Raw genomic sequence first — 7,856 nt, 5'->3', positions numbered from 1 at the left:
CCACCATGCCCAGCTAATTTTTTGTATTTTAGTAGAGATGGGGTTTCACCATGTTGCCCAGTCTAGTCTGAACTCCTGAGCTCAGGCAATCCACCCACCTCAGCCTCCCAAAGTGTTGGGATTACAGGCACAAGCCACCGTGCCCGGCCGCATTTCTATTAAATGCATAAAAATTACAACTTTCTAAAAGAGGCTCAACTGTATATAGAAAATAATAATCTATAAGGAGATGATTTTTCTGACATCATGGCCTGTTGCTATGGAAACTATGATGAAGCAGATCGAACAATATTATGCCAATAGAAAAGGCAGGTGTAACAAGGGTGAGAGTTGAGAAAGAGTGAAGTCCTATATTACTGAACAAATACCTTACATAATTAGAAAACACAGCAGAAAAAATGTATAATATGGAAGTAAAAGGTAAATAGATTTCTGTTTGATTGGCTTGAAAATTATCCTCATCACTAAAAAAAGCATCTTCAAACTTGAAATATAAAGATGATTACTTTTTACTTTAGTGTACATTTTTATACAACGCACAGTCACTTTGAACTCCTTAGTCTTCACCATCTGTATAACTCAATTTCCGTTTTATAAAAAAAATTGCTGACATCTGTTTAAACCCTAATATCTCCACAACCATGCAGAATGTTAACTCAAGCTTGATGTCGTGTTAAATCACTTGAGCCTTAAAATAATATTAAACTTATGGTTCTGTTTCAACTTTGTAATGATACTACATTTAACCCTTCAGATGTTCCAAACTGTTCACCAAGGAAAATCTTGGACAAAAAAATAAAATCAATTGTGGACCCTTCATTTTCACATGATGCCCCATTAGGGATTTTCTAAAAACAACCCAGAATCTGGAGTCTTAGAATATAATGGACAGTTAAAAAGTCAGTAACTTAGTTAACACATGGGACAGTCTGACCTCACTAAGACATCTTCTCTTCCTGACTATGGCAGCTGATTCTGTGCCTTGGTCAACCCAAGTCAAAATTGTGAGGTAATGAGAATATCTTGCAAAAAAATTCAAAAATTAGCCAGGCTTGGTAGTACACAGCTCTAGACCCAGCTACTCAGGAGGCTGAGGTGGGAGGATCACTTAAGCCCAGGCAGTTGAGTCTTCAGTGAGTGGTGAGCATGCCACTGCATTCCAGCCTGGGTAACAGAGTGAGAGTCTGTCTCAAAAACACAAAACAAAAAAACCCTTGGATTTATAAAGTGTTGAAAAAAACTAAAGTCCTTCCATATTCATGTTCTGATTAAATGTTTAGAAAAGCATTGGTTAATGCAGTGGTGAGGTACACCTCAGATTTTTCTCTCCACCTTCACCTTCAGGACTGAGGTTCCTATTCTCCCAGCTGCCACGATTCTTGCCTGCTGGTAGCTGACAGTGAATTCTTCCCCAGGAATTGCCCTGAGCCTGAAAGGTGCTGCCTCACACTAGTGTATGTCCCTGCCCCAAGGGCCGCCCATATCCAATGAGGTCTTGGTCAAGAAGGAGGCGACAAAGATGAGGCCCCCTCATCTCAATTCAAAACACCTATGAAAGGCTGTCCCAGTTCCAGAGATCCCCCAGAGGATGGACTGAAGACTCTGTTGCAGTTCAACTCTTCTTGCTGCTTTATCTTGTTCCTTATCCACCCTCGCCCATACGTATTGTTCCTGCAAGTATCCTTTGTGAAGTCTCTAATTTTTGGAAGTAGGTCATCTGCTGGCTGGCAATGAGGTTCTCATCCTTGGTAAATAGATGGGATGTGGACAGTCTCTAGCATTTTGTAGCAGGGCAATTGTTAAAACTTTATCTGACAGAGAACTGGGATGAAGTACAAGGGAAAGGAAGCACTGGTAGGTGCAACATCTCAGATATTTGAGAAATTCAGAGAGGTGTAATTATAAAGACTAGGGAATTAGGTTGCTCTTGTTGAGTGTGATCAATGCATTGGAAACAGACAATGAAAAGGTGAGGGTAATTCATCACCAACGTAAGGCAGAGTGTGAAATTCAGAAACCCCCTTAGAAGCACATGAAAGGACAATCATCTCCTGCAGCCACAGAGCAGAAATAGTTGAGGATCAGGCCCAGTACTTAACTACAAGAGTAGCTGAGCACCAGAGAGAAATTTAAATTGTCAAACCCCCCAGCAGAGTCTTAGTTAGGAAGAAGTGGGACTCTATGACCTGGATGGGGATAGCTGGGTCAGTGCACTAAAGAACCTTGAATTCCCAGGTCCTCCTAAACCCTTGGCATATGTGAAAGCAACCCACTCTTCCTTATTAAAGGCTAGCACTCCCCCTTGTTTGAAGACAACACAAAGTCCCCTGCTTTGCAGGACAACACATCCCTTCCCCTTTGCCCCTCCTTTAGAATTTACTCCCAATTCTCCTCTTGGCTGCTGACCAATTATTAGGGACACACCATAACATAACCTGATGGAGGATGTGCTGCCCCTGTGAAGAGTGGAAAGGGACTAGGTACTGAAAGAGCTGTATGACCTAGGAAACCAGGAACCAACAGAAGGCAGGATAATACATATTGGACTTTTTGATGGCTCTGGATCAAGATTCATGGAGTATAGAACTGGCTAAAGGATAATTTATCAATATGTGAGCATCTTCTCATCATACGGGTGATCTTGGGCAAATACACAGGAGGCAGTGCTAATATATGGTTGGTCCACAGTAAGTGAAAAAGAAAGGGCAGAACTGCCATGCAAATGGTGAAAAATGGAATCAAAGGCTCAAAGGAAAGCTCAAGGAGGACATCCTAGAATAAACATACTTTATAAAGCCAAAAACTCACCAGCCACCTGTGTTCCACAAGTTGGACTAAAAAACACTCTGTTTACTAAAGTAACAAGGACTATACTGAAGAAAGTTTCAGCATCCTTAAAGACTCAGTGATAACTTTCCTCTGTAGACCAGGACTAATGTAGGAGATGATGATATAGAACTCAGTCCCCTAGCAGACATGGAGATGATAGGATCTCAAAATAATGAAGGCCAAGTAGTGGTTGATGGGACTGCCATAATGAATACAGGGTCAGAGCCCAGCAAGAGGAATTGTGCCTGACCCGCAGAGAGAGTGATAAAGATGTCTAGAACCATCTCTAGAATAAGTTGGACAGTCAACAACAGTATTGTTCAATTTATATAGTCAGCAGCAGTTAAAGGTTGATGAGGGCTTAGGGCAGAATAGATGCCCAGTTTTTGAACGTTAGCCAATTTTCAGATCCAGAACTTTTTGAATGAAGGAGAGGCTGGGCCATAAACAGGAAGACTCCAATATCCTGGTGAGATTATTTGGTAATAATTTGGTTGTGCTTTGTCAAAACTATCTATGACCATTTAATCCAGTAACTCATCACAGGAGGACAGTGAATACCTAAGTATTTCAAGGACTATTGGACACAGAATTTGAATTAAAATTATTATTTGTTGATATTTGTCATCGTGACCTCTTAGAATAGGAATGGTGGGAGCTATGTAACAAATGAAGTCCTGGCTCAGGTTTGCCTATGGTGTATTCCCTGAGTCTATGAATGCCCCCAGTGGTCATTTTTCCAGTACCTGAATGTATACTTGGATTGGACATACTTGGGAGTTGGCAGAACGCACCATTGATTCTTTGGCCAATAAGATAGGAGCCATCATAATGGATAAGGCAAGTGAAATTCTCTGAAACAGCCCTTAACTGTCCCCACCCTTTCTCATCCAAGATGGTAGACAAAAACCAATAATGTATCAAGGGTCAAAGGTAGAGAATAAATGTTACCCCTACAGTTAAAAGACTCAGAAGAAGTAATGATTAATTCCTAATTTATCCTTATTTAGTTGACCAACGTGTCTTCTATAAAAAAATAAAGTCAATCCTAAAGAATGATAGTAGACTACACAAACTGAACCATACAGTAACCCTATTTATCGCTACCATACTAATTATGGTATGTTTGCTATAGCAGATTAGCATGGTGCATGCTCAAGTACACAGCATCCATTCACTGATCTGGTGAATGTAATCTTTTTTTTTTTTTTTTTTTGAGATGGAGTTTTGCTCTTGTTGCCCAAGCTGGAGTGCAATGCCACAATCTCAGTTCACCGCAACCTCCACCCCCGGGGTCCAAGCGATTCTCCTGCCTCAGCCTCCTGAGTAAGTGGGATTACAGGCATGCGCCACAATGCCCGGTTAGTTGTGTATTTTTAGTAGAGGCAGAGGTTTCTCTATGTTGGTCAGAGTCGTCTCGAACTTCTGACCTCAGGCCTTCAGACCACTTTGGCCTCCCAAAGTGCTGGGATTATAGGCATGAGCTACTGTGCCTGGTCTTGGTGAATGTAATCTTTCCCATTCCTCTCAGAAAGAAAGACCAGAAATAATTTGAGTTCACATGAGAAAGCAACAATATACATTTATGATATTGTGCCAGAGCTATGTTCAATCTCTTAGGTTCCATTATCCTATAGGACTGGAACATCTATACATCCTACAGAACATCACCTTGGTTCACTATTGATGACATCCTATTAGTTGAACCAGATAAGCAAGTAGAGACAAGTGTGCTGGAGGCGTTGGTAACACGCACTCCAGAAGGTGGGTGATAAACTCAATGAAGATTTAGGAGCCCATAAAGTTTTCAGGGGTCCCATGATCTGGGGTTTTTGACAACATTCCCATTCAAAGCAAAGGACACATTATTTTGTCTTGTATCTCTGATTATTAAAAAAGGACCACGATGCCCGGTAGAGTTCTTTGAATTTTGAAGGAAACATGTTTCACATTTGAGAATATTGCTCCAACTCATTTACTGAGTGATAGGGAAGGCTTCTAGCTATGAAAAACAAATGGCTTTGCAGAAGGCTCATATGACAGTACAAGCAGCCCTGCTTCTTGAAACATATGATATACTAGACCATGTGGTATTAGAGGTAAGTGTGGTGGGGAAAGATATTGTGTAGAAGTTGTGACAGGCTCCAAAAGGAGAATCGCAACACTGACAGCTGACCAGAGCCACACTGTCTATAGTGGAGAACCATACACTTTTCACAAAACAGCTACCAGTGTAATAATTAGGCATAAAAAGTCTGTCCACAGTATAAGTGACCATGCAGCCAGCACCACCTATCAAGGAGTTGGATTCTTTCAGAATCATCAAATCATAATAATTAAGTGAGCTCTGCAGCAATCCATTGTAAAAATGGAAGTGGCACATCTGGGATGGGGCACAAGTAGGTAATATAGATCCCTTTGTCATGCTTCATGTCAAAATGGTGCCTCTCTTGCAGATCATACTTACAGCTGAATAATCTACTTTATGTGGAAAGAGAAGTGGCCTGAAATGAAAACAATATACATATGGATTTATGAGTAGAAGAAAATGGCTAGTTGGTCAGGGTGTTGGAAAGAGAAAGATTGGAAAGTCAGAAACCAGACAGCCTGGGGAAGAAGCATGTGAAGGGGTCTTGGGAGTAATCATGAAGTATGAACATTTTTGTGTAGCATGTTAACATCCACCAGAAAGCACCTACCAGGAACAAGGCCCCTCCTTGCGGAATGAATGATAGAGATGATCTTATTGACAACATAAAGGTTTCTCTACCTTAAAGCAACAACGCTCCTTCCACAAATATTTATCAAGTCACTAGTAGGGATCAGGCACTGTTCTTGTGTTTGGAACAGACACATCAAGGGAAAAAACAGGCAGAAATCCCTGGGCTGGTGGAGTTCTAATTGCTGTACTCCACAGCTTACTTCAATTTGACATTTGTGAACAAAGCAGGTGTTTTCCTTACCTTGATTGCTATCAGCAGTGTTTTACAGGCAGCCAAAGTTTGCTTACCATGAGTGTGAGTCCCTTGTTTTCACTAACTTCTATGGTTTGAACGTGTTCCCCAAAAGTATACATGTTGGAAGCTTAGTCCTCAATGCAGCAGTGTTGAGAGGTAGGACTTTTGGGAGGTGATTGGGTCATGAGAGCTCTGTCCTTAAGAATAGATCAATGGTTTATCATAAGAGAGGGTTAGCGGTCATGACAGTGGATCTGTTATAAAAGCCAGGTTGGCTCTCAGTGTGCTCCCTTGTCTTATGATGCCCCACACTACCACAGCACTCTGCATAGAGTACTCACCAGCAAGAGGGTCCTCACCAGATGCAGCCCCTCATCTTTGGACTTCCTCGTCTCCAGAACTGTAAAAAATACGTTTCTTTTCTTTATAAATTGCCCAGTCTCAGGTATTCAGTTATAGCAAAAGAAAACAGACTAAGGCACTATGCCTCCATGTCAGAGATTGGCAAATTATGGCCACTGAATGTTTTTGTAAGAAAAGTTTCATTGGAACACAGTCATAACCATTATGTCTGTAATTGTTTTTATGCTAGTACAGTAGAATTGAGTAGTTGTGACAGAGATTAAATGGCCCACAAAGTGTAAAATATTTACCATCTGAGCCTTTATAGTAAATGTTTGCCAACTCGTTCTGTGCAGGTGCTCTTTTGGGAGGCTTTTAAGTTTGAAGAACTTTGTAGCAGCAGGAACCTCCCAAAGTGAGGAGAAAGCCTAGCCCAGCTCTTTATGAGAACCTGACTGCAGCCTTATCGTAGCTTGTCTTCACTCTGCGATGGATGTTTTATAGATGAAAGCTACTGCTTTGCAACTCGGATTTGTGTCCTAGACATAGGAGGACAAATTTCAAGACAAATTTTAAAATAGAAACATTATTTGGCCAAGCACGGTGGCTCATACAATAATCCTAACACTTTGGGTGGCTGAGTTGGGAGAATCACTTGAGCCCAGGAGTTGAAGACAAGCCTGGCAACATAGTGAGACCCCATCTCCAGAAAAACATTTAAAAATTAGCTGGGCATGGTGGCATGCACCTGTGGTCACAGTTACTGAGAAGGCTGAGGTGGGAGGATCACTTGGCCTGGGAGGTCAAGGTTGCAGTGTGCCGTTAGTGCACCAGTGCATTCCAGCCTGGATGACAGAGCAGGATTCTGTCTCTAAAAAAAAAAAAAAAAGGAAGAAAGAAACTTATAATTCAGCAACTATTATTGGCTATACACCAACAAATGAAATAGATTTATTTCTTTCCCTTATGAATCTTACAGTCTAATGGGGGAGACAGATAACAAGAAATTACAACATAAATAAGTATTTAATTACAAACTGTGAAAAATGTTATCTAGGAAAATAGTAGCCTTGTTGTAGCTTCTCTTTCCATTGTACTGGCAAATGATAAGAGAAAATAACAGGATGGGGGTGAGGGCTCTCTTGCTGGTGGGGATTCTCTGCAGAGTCCTGAGGTGGCACAGGGCATCACAACCACCGTTACCTAGGTCAGGGAAAGACCTTGGGATCTGCAGGATCGATAGGAGGTAACCAAGTAGGGTGGAAGGGAGAACATTCCAGACAAAGAAACATCATGGAGGAAGTCACTGAGGTCAGGAAGAGAAACAGAAATATAAGAATATGCAGCAGAAGTGCAGTTAACAAGGGTGAAAGGGGCTCAAGATGAGACCAGAGTTGTAGGCAGCAGCTCTGTAAGCCATGGGAAGGAGTGGAATTTCATTCTAAGAGCCTTGGAATGATTCAGCATGGATGATATGGTCTGCCTGGTGCTTTGGAAGATTATTCCAGCTACTGTGTAGAAAATGGATTACAGGGTACAAATGTGAATGTCTGGAGAAGAGTTCTGAAGCAAGAGGTGATGATGACTCACGCTAGGCAGTAAAAAATTGAAAAAAGTGCATGGAATTGAGGCATGTTTTGGAGGTCAAAAGGACAGAAATGGGTGACTTTTTAAGTAAATGTGAATGTGTACATGTGGTGGGTGGGTACTGATGGAAAGGAGAGCACT

This window comes from Macaca fascicularis, chromosome 12, assembly GCF_037993035.2.
Source record: "Macaca fascicularis isolate 582-1 chromosome 12, T2T-MFA8v1.1".
In the NCBI taxonomy this organism is placed as follows: Eukaryota; Metazoa; Chordata; class Mammalia; order Primates; family Cercopithecidae; genus Macaca; species Macaca fascicularis.
This window is presented reverse-complemented; position numbering follows the sequence as displayed.